Source organism: Hypanus sabinus, chromosome 7, assembly GCF_030144855.1.
Source record: "Hypanus sabinus isolate sHypSab1 chromosome 7, sHypSab1.hap1, whole genome shotgun sequence".
Lineage (NCBI taxonomy): Eukaryota > Metazoa > Chordata > Chondrichthyes > Myliobatiformes > Dasyatidae > Hypanus > Hypanus sabinus.
Window position 1 is genome coordinate 16458810 of NC_082712.1, and position 23089 is coordinate 16481898.

At 43.9% G+C, this 23089-nt stretch overlaps 1 protein-coding gene and 1 long non-coding RNA gene across 2 annotated transcripts in view; one reads left to right on the forward strand and one right to left on the reverse strand.

The window, feature by feature from the left end:
• LOC132396593 (uncharacterized) overlaps positions 1-15724 on the reverse strand; it is a 28746-nt gene extending 13022 nt beyond the window's left edge. Inside the window, exon 1 of the long non-coding RNA XR_009513033.1 lies at positions 15328-15724. This is a non-coding gene — a long non-coding RNA (uncharacterized LOC132396593). The remainder of the gene's footprint in view (positions 1-15327) is intronic.
• The window catches only part of ghra (growth hormone receptor a), a 170722-nt gene that overhangs the window by 42484 nt on the left and 105149 nt on the right, over positions 1-23089 (forward strand). The window lies entirely within an intron of this gene.

Consider the following 23089-nt stretch of genomic DNA (forward strand, 5'->3'; position numbering starts at 1 on the left):
CTTGACAATGATCCAGTTGGGTATGGTAATTTTACCTTTCTCTCAATAGTATCAGAATGTTGGCAATCTGTCAGTGTCCAGTGTCTCCAGTATTTACTGTGCCCATAAAATCTATCGTATGGATATCTGGCTGGTAATGAGATTAGAAGGCTTAAGATCGATGAGGGCAGATGTGCTCAAATACTCCACCAGAGAATTGGCTCCTTTTCTGCTCCAATGTAGATTGCACTGTCAGCCTGAGTCGCTGCAGTTTGGATCATTTGTGATGCTGACTTGTACACTGGTATGATGCCTTTCCATCAGTACTTATTGAAATGGAGAAGTTCTGATGCACTCAGGGACCATTACTCTGTGACTGATGACACTCTGATGCTCTCAGCACTCTAATCTAATTATCTGGCTGAAGATTGAGAGACCAGAAACAAAATGTCCAGAGGAGTAAGAGTGGTGTGTGAATGCAAGTTAGTGAAGGATAGCTGATCCAGGTCATCGGTGTGACTTGGCAGTTTCCTGGTTTAAAAATCTCGAGGCTTTAATGTGATTCCTTAAATCATAGAACACAGAACACTCAACACAGCACAGGCCCTTTGGCCCATCGTGTTGTGCTGATTATTTTAACCTGCTCTAAAATAAATCCAACACTTCCCTCCTATATATCCTTCCACTGTTCTTTCATCCATGTGCCTGTCTCAGAGTCTCTTAAATGTCCCTAATGCTTCTCCCATCTCCCCGGCAGTACGTTCCATGCGATCTCCACTTCTGTGTTAAAAAACTATTTCTTAACACCCTTAAAAATAAAGGGTGGCTAATGTGAATTCTGGTCCCTTGGAGGACGAGAAGGGGGAATTGATATTGGGTAATGAGGAAATGGCAGAGGCTTTGAATGACTATTTTGTGTTGGTGTTCATGGTGAAGGACACGTCTAACATGCCAAAGAGAAATGTTATGGATGCGATGGGAAGTGAGAATCTTAATATGAGAGCTTTCACTAAAGAGGTAGTACTGTGCAAACTTGTGGACTTGAAGATAGACAAGTCCCCCGGTCCTGATGGAGTGCATCCCAGATACTGAAAAAAATGGCAGAGGTTATAGAAGAGGCTTTGGTGATGATTTACCAAAATTCTCTGGACTCTGGGCAGGTCCCGGCGAATTGGAAGGCAGCGAATTTCACACCACTCTTCAAAAGAGGATGTAGGAAAAAGGTAAATAACTACAGGCCAGTTAGTTTAACATCTGTAGTTGGGAAAATACTTGAAACTATCATTAAAGAAGAAATAGTGAGGCATCTGGAAAGAAATGGATCCATCAGACAGACACAGCATGGCTTCAGCAAAGGCAGGTCCTGTTTGACAAACTTACTGGAGTTCTTTGAGGAAATAACAAGTGCAGTGGATAGAGGGGAACAGATGGATGTTATTTACTTGGATTTCTGAATTTCCAGAAGGTGTTTGATAAGGAGCTGAACAAAATCCATAAGTTAAGGATGCATAGAGTTGGGGTGATGTATTAGCATGGATTGAGGATCGGTTATCTAATAGAAAGCAAAGAATTAGGATACATGGGTGTTACTCTGGTTGGCAATCAATGGTGAGCGGTGTGCTGCAGGGGTCTGTGCTAGGCCTGCAACTGTTCACAATATAAATTAACGATCTGGAAGAGTGGACAGAGTGTAGTGTATCTTAAGTTTGCTGATGACACTAAACTGAGTGGGAATGCAAATTCAACAGAGGATGTGGAGAGTCTGCAGAGGGATATAGATAGGTTAGGTGAGTGGTCCAAGGTCTGGCAGATGGAATACAGCATTGGTAAATGTGAGGTCATCCACGTTGGAAGGAATAATGGAAGAGCAGATTATTATATAAATGGTAAAAAATGCAGCATGCTGTTGTGCAGAGGGACTTGGGAATGCTTGTGCATGAATCACAAAAGGTTGGTTTGCAAGCTATTTTTTAATTAAGTACAATCATGAACAATAGCCAGATCAGAAATGCTGATCAAGTCAACTTGTTCCCAAAGAGAACTCTGATAGGCCAATCAGATGGTTCACTGCTGCTCAGCGACAGAACGCAAAACAAATCATGTACAATGAAGAAACATTAAAAAATAGTAGAAATACTGGAGTCATGATGATCATGATGAAGTCTGCTGAAGAGAGACATTTATACACATATTGTCCTCCATCATTCAGAGATTGAAGGATAAAGTTACAGGGTGACAAAACGTGGCAGGAGCACTTGGAACAAAAAACGAATCCTTACCGGGAGAAAACAGCACCTGATCTTCGGCACTGATTTCCAGCAATTTAAGGACAAAGTCCATCTGGAGCATAACTCACAAGTGCTCTTGAAAGTCAGGTATTAACCCTACCTACCAACAGCCAAGCATTGCCATCCCGGTCCCCTTCATAGCTTATGAAGAAGCATTGCTATCATGGAGCCAAATGGAGTGTTGGCCTCCATTGCTAGAGGAATTGAATTTAAGAACAGGGAGGTCATGCTGCAACTGTAAGATAGAGGCAGGAAAGTTGTTTCCACTGGTAGGTGAGACTAGACCTAGGGAAATAGCCTCAAGATTTGAGGGAATAGGTTTAGGATGGAGATGAGGAGGAACTGCTTTTCCCAGAAGGTGGTGAATCTGTGGAATTCTCTGACCAATGAAGCAGTGGAGGCTGCCTCAGTAATTATATTTAATACAAGGCTGGAGAGATTTTTGCATAATAGGGGAATCAAGGGTTATGGGGAAAAGGCAGGTGTATGGAGATAAGTCCATGGTCAGATCATATTGAATGGAGGAGCAGGCTCAAAGGGCCAGATGGCCTACTCCTGCTCCTATTTCTTTTGTTCTTAGGTTTTTATGTTCTGACATCCCCCCCACCCGTGCATTATTCCAAACACCTTAAACGGCTGTCCCCTTGTTTTACTAATTTCTGCTCTGGAAACTAATCTCTGGCTGTCCACTCTGTCAAGGTGCCTCTCATTGCCTTGTGCACCTCTATTAAGTTGCCTTTCATTCTCCTTCGCTCCAAAGATAAAAGCCCTAGCTCTCACAATCAACCCTCATAAGACATGCTCTCTAATCCAGGCAGCGTCCTGGCAAATCTCCTCTGCCCCCTCTCTAAAGCTTCCATGTTCTTGCTATAAGTAGGCGACCAGAATTGTACACAAGTGTGGTCTGACATGGTTGGTGGTGTTGTGGACATGTTTCTGGTACCAATATAGCATGCCCACAACTCACTAGCCGAAGGTCATGGGAATGTGGGTGGAAAGCAGAGTACCCAGAAGAAGTCCAAGCAGTCATGGGGAGGGAGGGAGAGAGAGGGAGGGAGGGAGAGAGAGAGAGAGAATGAATTGAACTGGGTTGCTAGTGCTGTAATGGTGTTGTTACAATACTGTGCTCCCCCATGGTTAAATACAAGGGGTGATTGATAAGTTTGTGGCCTGAGGCAGAAGGAGTCTATTTAGAAAACCTAGTACATTTATTTTTCAACATCGTCCCCTCCTACATTTACACACTTAGTCCAGCCGTCATGGAGCATACGGATCTTGGACCTCCAGAAAGTGTCCACAGATGGGTGCTTGATAAGTTTGTGGCCTAAGGTAGAAGGAGATGAGTTATACAGCTCTTGTTACATGCACATGCAGTTCAACTCTTTGAGTAATTATGCAGAAAGTTTGAAGTTAATAACTCATCAGGGGTGATTGATAAGTTAGTGGCCTAAGGTAGAAGGAGATGAGTTATTAAGTTCAAAATTTCTGCATAATCACTCAAAGAGTTGAACTGCACGTGCATGTAACGAGAGCTGTATAACTCATCTCCTTCTACCTTAGGCCATGAACTTATTAATCACCCATCTGTGGACACTTTCTGGAGGCTCAAGATCTGTATGCTCCCCGACCGCTGGACTAAGTGTGTAAATGCAGGAGGGAACTATGTTGGAAAATAAATGTGCTAGGTTTTCTAAAATTGACTTCTACCTCAGGCCATGAACTTATCAATTACCCCTCGTAAAAGATCACCTCATCTGCTTTAAATGGATGATTCCTGGCAGTTGAAACGGTCACCCTCTACCACCCTTCCCCCTGTGCTTATATCACCCACAGGAGAAAATCTCCTTTCCATATACTGTTTGTAAGTCTAGGTGCCTTCATCCTTCCAATCTCCAGCAGTTAGGAGCCTAGCCAACTTTTCCTCCTGATTCAATCTGCCGATGCCAGGTATTGGTCTTGCCACGTGGGATTGTTTCAGAATGAATATGGAATTTAAAAACTGTACTTCTGTAATGTGCTTCTGGTTTAGAACAGGCCGACCGAACCATCCAAGGCCTGAACCAAAGTGTCTCTGATCACTGGAATCATGGTTTAAGGTTTCCCATTCCCGAAGGTACAGGGGCTGAGCTCTTGACTGCAGAGCAATTCAAGTGAGACCCCGAGCTCCACCTTTACCTCTCAAAGCTTCATTTTTGCGAATATTGCCTGTTGTTCAGATTAATTTAGCTGCATTCACTAATAGAACAACTCGCTGCCCATAGCTGTCGAGACAATAAGCTCCAAATTTCAAATATGTATTTGTTTACTGGCAGTTATTGGTAGTTAATTTGACGGTCAGCAAGCCAGCTGTGTGAGGCTTTATCCGGCGTCTGTGTTTACAAGGAATTTGATGTGGTGTGTGCGTGCGACAGGGAAGAAAAACACCCCTCATCAATTACAACAAATAAACAAATCTATAAAAAATAAAGAGAGCTAATAATGTTGGGGGTTGATGGACAGATAATAAAATGTGCATAAATAAATAAATCCCAGCATGTAAATGGCATTGTAAAAGGTGATTTAATTTATTTACAGCACAGTGCAGTGACAGGGGTAATAGATAGGGTGGGGTGGCAAACTCGAATGGTTGATCAGATTAACTGCCCAGGAGAAGAAACTTTTAAGATGGTGTGAAGTTTTTGTTTTAATAGCCCGACAGCACTTTCCAGAGGGAGTTTTTAGAAAAGGCAGTTGGCAGGGTGGGTAGTGCCCGCAATGGTTTCCCCTGCCGCTTTTCGCCCTGGACACTTGCAAGTCCTGCGGGACAGGGGGCTGCAGGCAGCGACCTGGCAGTTCACTGTAGTTCTGTGTTCCGTGAGAGGGTGCTGCAGCAAACCAGACAGGAAACGTTGATGTGAGGATGCTGTCTCTGATGGCAGTGTAGAATTGTACCAGCTGCAAGACAGACATCCTCTGCCCAGGCTTTCTGTTAACGGTTCTCCCACACGAGGTCCTGGGAAACAACGTTGCTTAGGAAGCTGAATGTTGAAACAGGGCTGACTGTAGACAATAGACAATAGGTGCAGAAGTAGACCCTTCGGCCCTTCGAGCCTGCACCGCCATTCTGAGATCATGGCTGATCATCTAATATCACCTACTATTCCTGCCTTGTCCCCATATCCCTTGATTCCCCTATCCATAAGATACCTATCTAGCTCCTTCTTGAAAGCATCCAGAGAATTGGCCTCCACTGCCTTCTGAGGCGGTGCATTCCACACCCCCACAACTCTCTGGGAGAAGAAGTTTTTCCTTAACTCTGTCCTAAATGACCTACCCCTTATTCTCAAACCATGTCCTCTGGTACTGGACTCTCCCAGCATCTGGAACATATTTCCTGCCTCTATCTTGTCCAATCCCTTAATAATCTTATATGTTGCAATCAGATCCCCTCTCAATCTCCTTAATTCCAGCATGTACAAGCCCAGTCTCTGTAACCTCTCTGCGTAAGACAGTCCGGACATCCCAGGAATTAACCTCGTGAATCTACGCTGTACTTCCTCTACAGCCAGGATGTCCTTCCTTAACCCTGGAAACCAAAACTGTACACAATATTCCAGGTGTGGTCTCACCAGGGCCCTGTACAAATGCAAGAGGATTTCCTTGCTCTTGTACTCAATTCCCTTTGTAATAAAGGCCAACATTCCATTAGCCTTCTTCACTGCCTGCTGCACTTGCTCATTCACCTTCAGTGACTGATGAACAACGACTCCTAGATCTCTTTGTATTTTTCCCTTACCTAACTCTACACCGTTCAGATAATAATCTGCCTTCCTGTTCTTACTCCCAAAGTGGATAACCTCACACTTATTCACATTAATCGTCATCTGCCAAATATCTGCCCACTCACTCAGCCTATCCAAGTAACCCTGAATTCTCCTAACATCCTCATCACATGTCACACTGCCACCCAGCTTAGTATCATCAGCAAACTTGCTGATGTTATTCTCAATGCCTTCATCTAAATCGTTGATGTAAATTGTAAACAGCTGTGGTCCCAATACCAAGCATTGTGGCACCCCACTAGTCACCACCTGCCATTCCGAGAAACACCCATTCACTGTTACCCTTTGCTTTCTATCTGCCAACCAGCTTTCTATCCATGTCAGTGTTTTCCCCTCAATACCATGAGTTTTGATTTTACCCAGCAATCTCCTATGAGGGACCTTATCAAATGCCTTCTGAAAATCGAGGTACACTACATCCACTGGATCTCCCTTGTTTAACTTCCTGGTTACATCCTCGAAAAACTCCAGTAGATTAGTCATGCATGATTTGCCCTTGGTGAATCCATGCTGGCTCGGGCCAATCCTATCACTGCTATCTAGATATGCCACTATTTCATCTTTAATAATGGACTCTAGCATCTTCCCCACTACTGATGTTAGACTGACAGGACGATAGTTCTCTGTTTTCTCCCTCCCTCCTTTCTTAAAAAGTGGGATAACATTAGCCATTCTCTAATCCTCAGGAACTGATCCTGAATCTAAGGAACATTGGAAAATGATTACCAATGCATCCGCAATTTCCAGAGCCACCTCCTTTAGTACCCTAGGATGCAAACCATCTGGACCTGGGGATTTGTCAGCCTTCAGTCCCATCAGTCTACTCATCACCGTTTCCTTCCTAATGTCAATCTGTTTCATTTCCTCTGTTACCCTATGTCCTTGGCCCATCCATACATCTGGGAGATTGCTTGTGTCTTCCCTAGTGAAGACAGATCTAAAGTACTTATTAAATTCTTCTGTCATTTCTCTGTTTCCCATAACAATTTCACCCAATTCATTCTTCAAGGGCCCAACATTGTTCTTAACTATCTTCTTTCTCTTCACATACCTAAAAAAGCTTTTGCTATCCTCCTTTATATTCCTGGCTAGCTTGCGTTCGTACCTCATTTTTTCTCCCCGTATTGCCTTTTTAGTTAAGTTCTGTTGTTCCTTAAAAATTTCCCAATCATCTGTCCTCCCACTCACCTTAGCTCTGTCATACTTCCTTTTTTTTACTGCTATGCAATCTCCTACTTCCTTTGTCAACCACTATGGCCCCTTCCCCCCTTTGAATCCTTCCTTCTCCGAGGGATGAACTGATTTTGCACCTTGTGCATTATTCCCAAGAATACATGCCATTGCTGTTCCACTGTCTTTTCTGCTGGGATATCCATCCAGTTAACTTTGGTCAGCTCCTCCCTCATGGCTCCATAGTCTCCTTCGTTCAACTGCAACACCGACACCTCCGATCTGCCCTTATCCTTCTCATATTGCAGATAAAAACTTATCATATTATGGTCACTACCTCCTAATGGCTCCTTTACTTCAAGATCGCTTATCAAATCCTGTTCATTACACAACACTAAATCCAGAATAGCCTTGTCCCTGGTCGGCTCTCGTACAAGCTCTTCCAAGAATGCATCCTGTAGACTGTAGAGTTGTTGATGTAGGGAGTGAGTGGAGGGAGAGGAGACATGTTTCTTTAACTGCAGTGTTAGAAAGAACCTCCTCTCAGAAGCCCTTGGAGCATGCTGGGGAAAATCCAAGTATTTCTATTCATGTCAACAAACAGGCTTCATCTGACTTTGGAGTGTTGCTACGTCCCTGTGTCCTAGTCACCAACAGGCTTCATCTGACTTTGGAGTGTTGCTACGTCCCTGTGTCCTAGTCACCAACAGGCTTCATCTGACTTTGGAGATGTCATTGTGTCCCTGTGTCCTGGTCATTGTGGTCTTCTGTACTTTGCATGCAGGTCACTGTGTGCATTTGCTCTGACTGAGTGGGTGTGCCCAGTATTGATGTACGTCCGTCCGTGCTGATTGCCATGGTGAAGTGATCCACACTGCTGAGGCACCGGAGCAGACATTTGTCGGCAGAGTTGATTGGTAATTCAGGAATGTAATACACTTACTAAGTAACTGTTCAGTGTTGTTCACTGTGACCTTCCTGTGGCTTTCCCTTGTGAAACTTAGACCTGAATGTTTATAACTACGGCGGATTAAAATAAAGAACATGACATGAATCAAATAGAAATACTGATGACCTATCACTTATGGAGCATTGTTGTAATGACATCCCTCCAGGAAACTAGGAGATGTTATTTGTTTTAATTATTTGCACAGGAGGTAATAATATCCCCAATCAGATTCGTGGAAATGTTCAAGGCAGATTTCCTTTGGAGGGATTTTCAAGATTCAAGATAGCTTGATGTCATTTTCAGGGCACAAGTCAAAGGAGATCAAAATAATTGTAAACTTGAGAAAGTCTGTAGATGCTGGAAATCCAGAGTAGCACATAAAAAATGCTGGAGGAACTCAGCAGGTAAGGCAGCATCTATGGAGAGGAATAAATTGTTACATGCCAAGACCCTTCCACAGGACTGGAAAGGAAGGGGGAAGATCCCAGAATAAAAAGGTGGGAGAGGGAAGGAGGATAGCTCGAAGGTGATGGGTGAAGCCAGGTGGGTAGGAAAGATAAAAGGCTGGAGATGAAGGTATCTGATAGAACCATGGGTGAAAGGGAAGGAGGAGGGGACATGGGGGGAAGGGGTCGATAGGCAAATGAGAAGAGGTAAGAGGCCAGAGTGGGAATCAGAAGAAGAGGGGAGAGAATTTTTTTGACAGAGGGAGAAATTGATATTCATGCCATCAAGTTGGAGACCACCCAGATGGAGTACAAAGTGGTGCTCCTCCACCTTGAGGGTGGTCTCATCTTGGCACAAGAGGAGGCCATGGACCGACATGTCAGAACAGGAATGGGAATCATATAACCATATAACAATTACAGCACGGAAACAGGCCATTTCGGCCATGCCGACGCTTACACTCACCTAGTCCCACTGGCCCACACTCAGCCCATAACCCTCCATTCCTGTCCTGTCCATATACCTATTCAATTTTACTTTAAATGACAATACCGAACCTGCCTCTACCACTTCTACTGGAAGCTCATTCCACACAGCTACCACTCTCTGAGTAAAGAAATTCCCCCTCGTGTTACCCTTAAACTTTTGCCTCCTAACTCTCAAATCATGTCCTCTTGTTTGAATCTTCCCTACTCTCAATGGAAAAAGCCTACCCACGTCAACTCAATCTATCCCCCTCATTATTTTAAATACCTCTATCAAGTCCCCCCTCAACCTTCTACGCTCCAAAGAATAAAGACCTAACTTGTTCAACCAAGTTAGGTCAGAATGTAGATGTTAGAATCAGAATGAAGATGTTTGGCCATCAGGAAGTTCTGCTTGTGGTGGATGGAGTGGAGGCGCTCAACAAAGCGGCCCCCCAATTTACAATTTGCGATGAAGTGTTGCCTCACCTGGAAGGACTGTTTGGAGCCCTGAATGGAGGTGGGGGAAGAGGTGAATGGGCAGGTGTAGCACCTCGGCCACTTGCAGTAGAGAATGATGTGTTGGGTGCGGATGCCGACAGGGTGGTGGGTAGGGAACGCTATCTCTGTTAAGGTGGCAAGAAGATGACGTGAAGGCAGCTGTTTCTGAAATGGAGGAGTTCAAGTGAGATCCCCGATCTGTGAAGAAGGACATTTCTGATGTGCTGGAAAGAAAAGCCTCATTCTGGGGACAGTTGCGATGGAGATGAAGGAACTGAGAGAAGGGCACAATGTTTTTACGGGAGACGGAGTGGAAAGATGTATAGTTAAGAAAGCTGAGGGAATCAATAGGTTTATAAAAGATGTCCACTAACAGTTTGTCTCCAGAGATGGAGACAGAGAGACAGAGAGAGATCAAGAAAGAGGAGGGGAATGTCAGAAATAAATGGACCAAATAAATTTAAGGGCAGGGTGGAAGTTAGAGGCAAAGTTGATAAAATTGACAAGCGCAGTATGGGTAATGAAGCAGCATCAATGCAGACATCAGTGTAGCAGAGGAAGAGTTGCAGAGTGTTACCAGAGAAATAATTGTTACTGTAGGTCCAATGCAAGGCCAAAAAACACAATATGATAAAGAACACAATAATAAAAACACAAAATAAATATAAATACATAAGATAGTTTATATACAGTATGTCCATAAAGTGGGACTAGACACAGGAGTGTCTGTACATAAGGTGACTGACAGGAAGTGATAAAGTAGTGGTAGTTGGGGGTGTGGAGGGGTCGGTTAGTGGGTGGAGGTGTTGATCAGCCTTACTGCTTGTCTGACCAAAGTATTTCACATTATTTGGAAGTTAACTCAGTTTACAATTCTCAGTTAAAGCTAGGTGGAGGAGTTACTTCAGGGTGAAAGTTCAGCACAGAGACAGGCTGTTCAGCCCATGTAGTCCATGGCAAGCCTCCTATCGACCTGCACCAGGCCCATAGCCCTCCAGACAGTCCATGTACCATGCACCAAGCAAACTTCTCTTAAATGTTGATATCAAACTCACATGGAGCTTAGAAAATTTGAGGGCTATGGGCAATTGTAGGTAATTTCTAAAGTAAGCACATGTTCGACACAGCATTGTGGGCCAAAGGTTTTGTGCTGTAGGTTTTCTTCTGTTTTTACATGCATCACTTGCGCTGGCAGCTCATTCCACACTCTCACCACCGTCTGAGTGGTGAGTAGAGACGGGTAGGATGTTATGTGGTGCTGGGTTTAGCCTCCACAGGTAGAATCTAAATGATATTAATTGAAGTTGTTTTCAGTGCACATTGTGGCTTTACACAAGGACAGTTCTGGCCAGTGATAATCTCAGTCCAGATCAGAATATTTACAAAAAATGACTTTTAAACAGAGTAAAAGTATCTTTTTTGTCCCAATCGATACCACAATCAGCAGCTCAGTCTACCTATCCTCAATCAATTTATCCTAAATCAATACAGCAGAGGCGGATGATCTGATTGGTAGTTTAGTGATTACTGTCACACTGTTACAGCAACACGGCTTCAACTTCTGCCATAAACACACGAGGTGCTGCAGATGCTGGAAATTCACAGCAACACACACAAAATGCCGGAGGAACTCAGCAGGTCTGGCAGCATTTATGGAGAGGAATGAACAGTATGTGTTTCAGGCAGAGACCCTCGGTCATGAATAATAACTGGTCTCAGCCCAAAACATTGACTGTTTATTCGCTTCCCGCCACTGTCAGTCGGGAGTTTCTTAGTTTTCCCTGTGACTGCGTGGGCTTTCTCCGAGTGCTCTGGTTTCCTCCCACATTCCAAAGACATATGGGTTAGGGTTAGTAAGTTATGGCCATGCTACGATGGCGCAGGAAGTGTGGCGACATCCTCAGACCGTGTTGGTCGTTAACGCAAACAACACATTTCACCATATGTTCTCATGTACGTGTGACAAATTAAGCTAATGTTCAGTAGTAATAAATCGCTGAACGTAAGTTGCCTTGCTGCAATGTTTGCAGTTCACAAGGTACCTAACTGTGTGTATGGTGACACCATGTCACACAGACGATGACATTATTGATAGATTGAAGAGACATTTTAGATCAAGGTAAATCTAGTCTGTGAATTGGTTGCTGTAAGAGTACTTGAAATACCAAAACACGCCTTACAGCATTATTGTTTACCAAGGACATTCGTAGCAACACTATTTCTCAGTGACGTGGCAGTTGTTGAACTTTGGACTCTACTGTTTGCGCCGTATAGAGAGTGTGGCCAGCTGAGACCACGTGATTCCTTTTCATTGCAGAACATCTTGTCTCCAAATGCTCCTCTATGTACACCTTCCGTCTTCCCTCTTGTACTGAAATCACAGTTCCTCTCACACTACCTCTGGCTCATTAAGGAGAGATAGCAGATAAATGGTCATAGAAACATACTCTTTGGCCCTCTTGCTCCATGCATGCCTTAGCCAGTTCCATTTGCCGGCATTTGGTCTATACTCTGCTAACCTTTCCTATCCAAGTACCTGTCCAAATTGCTTTTAAATCAAATCATTAGAAAGAGGTGACATAGGTTAGGACGGTGTTGATTCATTGTGGATAGAGCTAAGGAACTGCAAGGCAAAAGGACCCAGATTGGAGTTGTATACAGTCGCCCAAACAGTAGTAAGTATGTTGCCTACAAATTACAATGGGAGATGGAAAATGCATGCCAAAAGGGCAATGTTACAATAGTCATGGGGGAATTCAATATGCAGGTGGTTTGGAAAATCAGGTTGGTGCTGGAGTTCAGGAGGGGGAATTTCTAGTGTGCCAATGAGATGGCTCTTTAGAACAGCTCATGGTTGAGCCCACTAGGGGGTCAGCTATTCTGGATTGGGTGTTGTGCAACGAACCGGAATTGGTGAGAGGGATAAAATAACTCTGAGTGGCAAGTAATATGATCGAGTTCGCCCTGAAATTTGAAAAAGGATGTATCAATATTACAGTGGAGTGAAGGGAATTACAGAGGCATGAGAGAGGAGTTGGCCAGATTTAACTGGAAGAGAACACTGGTGGAGCAGCAGTGGATGGAATTTCTGGAAGTAACTTGGAAGGCACGGGATACATACATCCCAAAGAGGAAGAAGTATTGTAAAGGCAAGGAGACAGACCATGGTTAACAAGAGAAGTCAAAGCCAACATAAAAGCCAAAGGGGCATATAATAGAGCAAAAATTAGTGGGAAGTTAGAGGTTGGGAACCCTTTAAAAACCAACAGAAGGCAACTAAAGTCATTAAGAAGGTAAAGGTGGAATACGAAAGTAAGCTAGCCAATAAAATTAAAGAGGATACCAGAAGCTTCTTCAGATACATAAAGAGGGAAGAGTGGATATCAGACTGCTGGAAAACAATGCTAAAGAGGTACTCACGGGGTACTGGAAATGGCGGATGAAGAGAATAAATATTTTGCGTCAGTCTTCACTGTAGAAGGCATTGGCAGTATGGTAGAAGTTCCAGATGTCAGAGGGCAAGAGTTGTGTGAAGTTGCCATAGCTAGAGAGAAGGTTCTTGGAAAACTGAAAGGTATGAAGATAGGTAAGTCACCCCAGGGTTCTGACAGGGGTAGCTGAAGAGATCATGGAGGCATTTGTAATGATCTTTCAAGAATCACTAGATTCTGGAATGGTTCCGGAAGACTGGAAAATTGCAAGTGTCACTCCGCTCTTTAAGAAGAGAGAGAGGCAGAAGAAAGGAAACTATAGGCCAGTTAGTCTGACCTCCGTGGTTGACATGATGTTGGAGTCAATTATTAAGGACGAGGTCTCAGGGTACTTCGAGGCACATGATGAAATAGGCCATAGTCAACATGGTTTCCTCAAGGGAAAATCTTACCTGACAAATCTTTTGGAATTCTTTGAAGAAATACTAAGTAGGATAGTCAAAGGAGAATTGGTTGATGTGTACTTGCATTCTCAGATGGACTTTGACAAGGTGCCACACTAGTGAACAAGTTAAGAACCCATGGTATTTACAGCAAAGATTCTAGTGTGGATAAAGCAGTGGCTGATTGGCAGGAAGCAAAGAATGGGATTAAAGGGAGCCTTTTCTGGTTGGCTGCTGGAAACTAGAGGCGTTCCACAGTGATCTGTGTTGGGACCAATTCTTTTTACATTATATGTCAATGATTTGCATGATGGAATTGATGGCTTTACTGCAAAGTTTGCAGATGATATGAAGATAGGTGTAGGGGCAGATAGTTTTGAGGAAGTAGAGAGGCTACAGAGGGACTTAGACAGATTAGGAGAATGGGCAAAGAAATGGCAGATGTCATGAAGTGTATGGTCATGCACTTTGATAGAAGAAATGAAAGGGTTAACTATTTTCTTAAAAGAGAGAAAATACAAAGAACTGATGTGCAGACGGACTTGGGAGACCTGTTGATGTACTTCCCAAAGGTTAACTTGCAGGTTGAGTCGGTGCTGAGGAAGGCAAATGCAATGTTAGCATTCATTTCAAGAGGTCTAGAATCTAAAAGCAAGGATGTAATGTTGAGACTTTAAAAACCACTGGTAAGACCTCACTTGGAGTATTGTGAGCAGCTTTGGGTCCCTTATCTCAGAATGTGCTGAAGCTGGAGAGGTTTCAAAGGAAGGTCACAAAATGATTCCAGGGTTGAATGACTTATCATATGAAGATTGCGTAATGGCTCTGGGCCTGTATTCACTGAAATTCAGAAGAATGAGGGGTGACCTCATTAAAACCTATTGAAAGGCTTTGATAGAGTGGATGTGGAAACGATGTTTCCCATGGTGGGAGAGGCTAAGACCAGAGGACGCAGCCTCAGATAAGAGAGCTGTCCTCTTAGAACAGAGATGAGAAGGAATTTCTTCAGCCAGAGAGTGGTGAATCTGTGGAATTCTTTGCCACAGGCCACTGTGGAGGCCAAGCCTTTGTGTATATTGAAGGCAGAGGTTGATAGATTCTTGATTGTTCAGGGTGTGCAAGGATACAGTGGGGATTTCCTGAGATTGCGGCTGAGAGGAAAATTGGATCAGCCATGATGAAATGGTACAGCAAATTCAGTGGGCCAAATGGCCTAATTCTGCCCCTATATCTTATGCTCTTAGATGTTACCTGCCTCAAATAATCAGGCTGGAAATCCACCACAAGGGGAGGAAAAATGTATTTGATATTTTTTGGTTTGGCAGGGTAGTGCTGTGGTTAGAATAACACTATCACTGTGCCAGCAACCAAGATTCCATTCTGCCACTGTCTGTAGGAAGTTTGATTGTTCTCCCTGTGACCTCTTGCATTTCTTCTGGGTGCTCTGCTTTCCTCCCGTATTCCAAGCCTGTACAGGTTAGTAGGTTAATTGGTTACGTGCGTGTAATTGGGCAGCATGGGCTTGTTGGGAAGGGCATGGTACTGTGCTGTTCTCTCCTTTCTCTGGGACCTCATTCCATACACACATCCACTGCGTGTGTGAAGAAGTGGCATCTCAGGACCTTTTAAATCTCTCTCGTTCTGATTTCTCAACCCTTGGAGAAAGACCATGCTCAGTTTCCCTATCTATACCTTACATGATTTTATTCCTATCTATTTGGTCATCTGCCTGTCTCCTACATTCCAAAGGAATAACGTTCAACCACTCTCAATTTGGGCCCTATGGTCACATTCCAGAGGGATAAATATTAAATTCTTACATATCTACACTCACCTGCTTTAAAGGTTAAATGCTCAAAAAAGCCCTGCAGTTTTGCTGGTTATGTCCTGATGCTGGACTTTGATGGCCGGATATGTGTTGATGTCTCCTTTCCCCCTCCACTGATGCTACTCGACCCACTGAATTCCTCCAGCAGATTATTGTTGCAATTGCAATCTCTCTTCGTCAAATGTGATTTTCTTTTCAGAAATCTGTGTTAACTTTGTACAGTTCCATTAATCATTTCTGAGAGCCCTGCTTTGTCATCCTTGATAATAACTTCATGCTTTTCATTACTGCTGACTTTAGGCTAACTGACCTGTGATTTCTAATTTTAAAGTTAAAGATTAGACACGTGTGTATCGAAATATTGTAACGTACAGTGAAATCCGTCGTTCTGTGTCAACATGGATGTACTGGGCACAGCACGTAAGTATTGGCACACTTTATGCCAGCATGCCCACATACTCACCCTAACCATATGTCTTTGGACTATAAGGGGAATCCCATGTGGTCACGGGGAGAACTCTGCTTATAGGCAGCGGTGGGAATTGAGCCCTGATCGCTGGTGCTGTAATGGATTGCGCTAACTGCTGTGTGACGTTGGCACCTTATTTTTTTTAAATTGCAGCATTCCATTTGCCAGCTTTCAATCTGCAGGAATTATTTTATGATTTCTACGGTTGTGGAAAACAGTAACCCGTTTACCCACTATTTCAATGACTACCTCTTGTAATGTTTATGGTTGTAAATTACAGTGCCCAGCAGCAGGGTTTCCCAACCTTGCTTATTCCATGGGCCCCTACCATTAGCCTAGGGGTCCGTGGACCCCAGATTGGGAACCCCTGCCCAGCACGTTTAGACCATAAGATGTGTGAGCAGAATTCAGCCATTCGGCCCATCAAGTTTCCCCTGGTATTCCATCATGGCTGATCCAGTTTTCTTCTCAGCCCCAGTCTCCTGCCTTCTCTCTGCATCCCTCATGCCCTGACCAATCAAGAACTTATTGATTGTCGGTTCCATTATTTTCTTTGTTGCCAAGTTCCATTAGTTCATTAGTTTCTTGGTTTCCTGATGTCTCAGGGAAGGTACTTGTGTTTCTCATAACACAGAACAGTACAGCAGACCAGCAGGCCATTCAGCCTCCAATGTTGAGCTGCTCTACTGTCTCTATGTGGCTAGACATTGGTTCAGATGCCATCTATGACGTCGCTGATGACGCAACTGTTGTTGGCAGGGTCTCAGATGGTGGTGAGGAGGTGTGCAGGAGTGAGAAAGATCAATTGGTTGAGTGTTAGCACAACAACCACCTTGGACTCAATGTCAGTAAGACCAAGGAATTGGTGGTGGACGTCAGGAAGGGGAAGTTGCGAGAATACACACTAGTGTCAAGTTCATGAGTGAGAACATCTCTGAAGAGCTGTCTTGGGTCCAATATGATGATGCAATCCTAAAGAAGGTACACCAGCAGCTACTTTTCATCAGGAGTTTCAGGTGTGTTGGTGTGTCACCAGACTTTAGCAAATTACTGGAGATTACCGTAGAGAGTATTCTAACTAATAGCTTCATCAGCTGGTATGGAGACTCCAATGAACAGGATCGGAAAAAGTTACAGAAGGCTGTAAACTTAGCCAGCTCCATCATGAGCACCAGCTTCCCCACCTTCATGGGTATCTTCAAACGGTGATGTCTCAAAATGGTGGCATCCATCATTAAGGACCCCCCCCCCCCCCCAATCACCCAGAACATGCCCTTTGTGAACTATCTATCTATGGTGAGCATATGGAACGAGCTGTCAGAGGAAGTGGTTGAGGTAGCTGTAATATCATCATTTAAGAAGCACTTGGACAGGTACGTGGAGGGCTGGGGCTTGGACGGATATGGGCTGATCACAGGAAATTGGGACTACCTCAGTAGGCACTGGTCAGTAGGAACTGGTTGGGCCGAAAGGCCTGTATTGTATTGCTCTATGACTCTACATGTAAACTAAATAATCTAAGCATGTAGCTAGTGGCCTCTTAACACTGTGTGCAGTGCCCCTAACTCAACCAAGCAGGCAGGCGTGTCATGGAATGGAGACTAAGATTTTCGAGGAAAAGTTATACCTATTTGTGGAGGCTCGGCAGAGTTGCTTACAGTGATAACGTAGTCAGTCCCTGGCTGCAGACCCTGTAACTCAAGCAAGAGGCCAAAAATAAACTGCCATATGAAGTTTGGAAAATCGGCTGGGGTAGCTGGTGTGGTGATCATTTTCTGCACTGCTGTTAGTGCTTCAGTGCTACAGGTGTCAGCTGGAGACACCCCAGGACTTATTAGGAATATAGATTTTGTAAAATGGCTGTTACTGGGATAGACTGGCTCTTGATTATTTCACTTTATTTTGGGTTGTGGGTTTTCTTGTGGCTTATTTATTCCCACGACAGCAAGGGAAGTTGATAATGAGGAAGAGATGTGTTTTAAGATTTGTCATTAAGTGTGATATGATGAGTCATCGCTCAGTGGCATCTCAGTCAAAGGAAGGCATCTGAAAGCCTCAACTTCAGCATCTTCCCAGTTTCAAAAGGTTCTGCACGAAAATGCTATTTCGGATAGTCCTGGGATCATAGAACACTGCAGCAGCGAAACAGTGTTTCACTGGCCAATACAGTCTGTGCTGAGCTCGTCCCATTCACCCACACCTGCTCCACAGCCCTCCATACTCCTCCCATCCATGTAACTATCCAAATTTCTCTTAGATGCTGAAATCGAACCTGCATCCACCACTTCCACCCTCACATCACCCTCCAATACTCCAAATTCAACCTCATCGACGTCTTATACAAATTCAACATAACCTCCCAACTCTTGCCCTCAAGTACTCAGATTTATCCAGTGTTTCTCTCTATTGAATGTAATGAATTGATGGTTATAAGACTATAAGATATAGGAGCAGAAGTAGGCCATTCAGCCCATCGAATCTGCTCTGCCATTCAATCATGGGTTGATCCAATTTTTCCAGTCATCCCCACTCCCGTGCCTTCTCCCCATACCCTTTGATGCCCTGGCTAATCAAGAACCTATTTATCTCTGTCTTACATACACCCAGTGATGGCCTCCACAGCCACTCGTGGCAACAAATTGCACAGATTTGCCACCCTCTGATTAAAGTAACTTCTCCGCATCTTAGTTCTAAGAACACGCCCTTCAATCCTGAAGTCGTTCTCTCTTGTCTTAGAATCCCCTACCATGAGAAATAACTTTGCAATATCTAGTCTGTTCAGGCCTTTTAACATTCAGAATGTTTCAAAGATCTACCCTCATTCTCCTGAACTCCAGGGAATACAGTCCAAGAGCTGCCAGAGCTGCCAGACATTCCACATAGAGTAACCCTTTCATTCCTGGAATCATTCTTGTGAATCTTCTCTGAACCCTCTCCAATGTCAGTATATTTTTTTAAAATAAGGAGCCCAAAACTGCACACGATGCTCCCAAGTATGACCTCACGAGTGCCTTATAGAGCCTCAACATCACATCCCCGTTCTTATATTCTTTACCTCTAGAAATGAATGCCAACGTTGCATTCGCCTTCTTCACCACCGACTCAACCTGGAGGTTAACCTTTAGGGTATCTTGTACAAGGATTCCCAAGTCCCTTTGCATCTCTGCATTCTGAATTCTCTCCCCATCTAAATAATTGTCTGCCCATTTATTTCTTCCACCAAAATGCATGACCATACACTTCCCAACATTGTATTTCATTTGCCACTTCTTTGCCCATTCCCCTAAACTATCTAAGTCTCTCTGCAGGCTCTCTGTTTCTTCAACATGACCCACTCCTCCACCTATATTTTATCATCGGAAAATTTAGCCACAAATCCATTAATCCCATAGTCCAAATCATTGACATACATCATAAAAAGCAGTGGTCCCAACACCGACCCCTGTGGAACTCCACTGGTAACTGGCAGCCAGCCAGAATAGGATCCGTTTATTCCCACTCTCTGTTTTGTGCCGACCAGCCAATGCTAGTAAATTCCCTGAATTTCCTTAGCTCTTATCTTGCTAAGCAGCCTCACGTGCGGTACCTTGTCAAAGGCCTTCTGAAAATCCAAGTACACCAAGTCTACTGCATCTCCTTTGTCTACCCTGCTTGTAATTCCCTCAAAGAATTGCAGTAGGTTTGTCAGGCTGGATTTTCCTTTCAGGAAACCATGCTGGCTTTGTCCTATCTTGTGATGTGCCTCCAGGTACTCTGTAATCTCATCCCTAACAATCGATTCCAACAACTTTCCAACCACTGATGTCAGGCTAACGGGTCTATAGTTTCCTTTTTGCTGCCTCCCACCCTTCCTAAATTGCGGAGTAAAATTTGCAATTTGCCAGTCATCCGGTACAATGCCAGAATCTATTGATTCTTGAAAGATCATTGTTTATGCCTCCGCAATCTCTCCAGCTTCTTCCTTCAGAACCCAAGGGTGCATTCCATCAGGTCCAGGAGATTTATCTACTCTCAGACCATTAAGCTTTCTGAGCACCTTCTCAGTCGTAATTTTCACTACACCTGCTTCACTTCCCTGACACTCTTGAATGTCCAGTATACTGCAGATATCTTCCACTGTGAAGGCTGATGTAAAATATGCATTCAGTTCCTCTGCCAGCTCTGCATCTCTCATTACAATATCTCCAGCGTCATTCTGTATTTGTCCTATATCTACCCTTGACTCTCTTTTACCCTTTATATAATTAAAAAAGCTTTCAGTATCTTATTTGATATTAGTCGCCAGCTTTTTCTCATAATTCAGCTTTTCCTTCCGAATGACCTTCTTAGTTTCCTTCTGCAAGTTTTTAAAAGCTTCCCAGTCCTCTATCTTCCCACTAGCTCTGGCTTCCTTGTATGCTCTCTCTTTTGCTTTTACTTTGGCTCTGACTTCACTTGTCAGTCACAATAGTGTCCTTCTTCCCTTTGAAAATTTCTTCTTATTTGGAATATCTCTGTCTTGCACTTCCCTCATTGTTCACAGAAACTCCAGCCATTGCTGCTCTGCTGTCCTTCCTGCAAATGTCCCTTTCCAGTCAACTTTGGCCAGGTCCCCTCTCATGTCATTGTAATTTACTTTATTCCACTGAAATACCAACACATTGGATTTTATTTTTCCCTCTCAAATTTCAATGTGAACTCGATCATATTGTGATCACTGTTCCCTAAGGGTTCCTTAACCTTAAGCTCTCTTATCATCTCTGGATCATTGCACAACACCCAATCCAGCACAGACGAACCCCTAGTGGACTCAACAACAAGCTGTTCTAAAAAGCCATCCCCTAGACATTCTACAAATCCTCTCTCTTGAGGTCCAGTACTGACCTGGTTTTCCCAATCCACTTTCATGTTAAAATCTCCAATGATTATTATGACATTGCCTTTTTGACATGCCCTTTCTATCTTCTGTGAAGAGTGGCTGTTGTCTTGTATGTTTGGCCTATTGCATATTCTCTGCCATTCAACTATGCCTGACTTTTATTTCAATGCCATTCTCGAACCTTCCCCCTATAACCCTTCATCCTCTTACCAGTCATTCTCTGTCTTAAGACCTACTGACTTGGCCTCCACGGCTGTCTGTGGCAACAATTGCCTCAGATTCACTATCCTCCGGCTGAAGAGATTCCTTCTCGTCTCAGTTTTCAAGGAACGATCCTTTATTCTGAGGCTGTGCCCTTGGATCCCAGACTTCCCCACTTCCACTCCATCACAGACTTTTAATATGCTTCAGGTTACAGTGAGATTCACCACCCCACCATCCTACTGAACTCTACTGCATACAGACCAGAGATGACCAGTGTTGCCCATACATTCAGCACATGAAAGTCCCATCGTATGCTTTGAAATTATAAATGGCAGGTAAGAGCACAGTCCTGGAAACAGAGGGAGCACGTGGAAACAGTGTTGGTGAAGGGTGTCTTGCAAAATGCTGACTGTTCATTTTCCTCCTGTCTGACCTAGAGGGCAACACAATAGAGCAGTGACTAGCTGTACGGTGAGGGTTCAGTTCCCGACGCTGCCTGTGTGTTCTCCCTGTGACTGTGCTCCAGTTTCCTCTCATATTCCACAGACTTACAGGTTAGGGCCAGTACGTCGTGGAGGCTGGAAGTGTGGTAACACTTGCAGGCTTCCTCAGCAGGTTCTTGGACTTGGCATTCCGGTTTCAGATGTTGCTGGTGATGGCCAGAGGTGACTTATAGGTGACAAACAAAACAGAGAAAGCAAAATGGAGGCTAAGTTGGGGTTGAAACAGGGTCAAGGTGTCCCTGAGAGCTAGGAAAGACCTGATGTTTCATCGCTCTTTGTCTTGTGGCTGCTTGTAGGGAGACGAATTTCCAGGTTGTATAACATACACGTTCTCTGACATAAATAAACTTTGAACTACATTGGCCATTGACGCAAGCGACGTATTTTATTGTATGTTTTCATGAATGAATGACAGATAGGAGTTATTGAGGAACACTGCTCTGTGCTCTCGACGCTGGGCTGTAGCAGGCGCCTTACTTCATCAGATGATGCAAATGCAAATATTTGTCTGACAGTAATTGAACCCACTGATTTATTTTCTAAAGTAGATGTGGATAACTATATGCCTTTTTAATTATGAATGAATATTTACTTCCAACAGTGAAATGAGTTGTTAATTACCTCAAAATCTCAGAGCAAAAGTACCATATTAATATTGTTGATGGTACTGAATTAGTGACAGTCCTGTGGGAAATTGGTCTGGCCAGGTTTAAAACAAGTCCTTGACAAAGAAAGGACGATCTAATTTCTGAAAGCAGTAGAAATTTGCACTGATGCTTGGAAGTACAGAAGAAGCAAGAGGCAGTCTGGGGAGTGATATCAATGGTGTGGAGTTTCAGATGGGGAATTACAGTCAATCTTTCCATGATAGCCGCATATTTCCTCCAACATGATTTGCTAGAGTCATAGAACACTACGGCACAGAAATAGGCCCTTCAGCCCATTTCGTGCCAAACTATTAGCTTGCACCCAGACCATAGTCCTCCATGCCCTTTCCATCCATGTACCTATCCAAATTTCACTTAAATGCTAAAATGGAACCTGCATCCACCTCTGTCGCTGGCAGGTTGACCCAGATTGTCACCACCCTCTGAGTGAAGAAGCTGTTCCTCATGTTCCCCTTAACCATTTCACCTTTCACCCTTAACCAATGACCTCTAGGTCTAGTCTCGCCCAGCCTGACTGAAAGAAGCCTGCTTCTATTTACCCTATCTATACCCCTCATAATTCTGCGCACCTATTACTGTGTGCCCTCAGTTTAAAATCAAAGTTGGTATGTTCAATAGATCAATTGTTCCGTTTAATATCAGAGAATTTATGCAATGTACAACCTGAAATTCTTGTTCCTCACATTCATGAATACAGAAGAGTGCCGCAAAGAATGATTGACAGTAAAAAGGTGAGAACCCCAAGCGCCCCCTCCCCCACCCACCCACAAGCAGCAGCAAGGCGTTGACCCCCCCAACCCCACTTCAGCAAAAAAATTCCATCCACCAAGCAAGCAAAAGCAAAGACCATGATCTGCAGTACAACACAATTCAGTACCCAACAATTTGACATACCACAGGTGTGCTCTCTCTCTCCCCCCCTCCCTCTCCTGCCCTCTCCCACCCTATCCCTCTCTCTCCCTCCCACCACCTAATAATGGGCATGGAGGTGTACCCCCCCCCCCATCCACAGTGAGAGAGGGGATACCACTAAAAACAAACAGCTCGCTGACTTAAGATGTTAAAG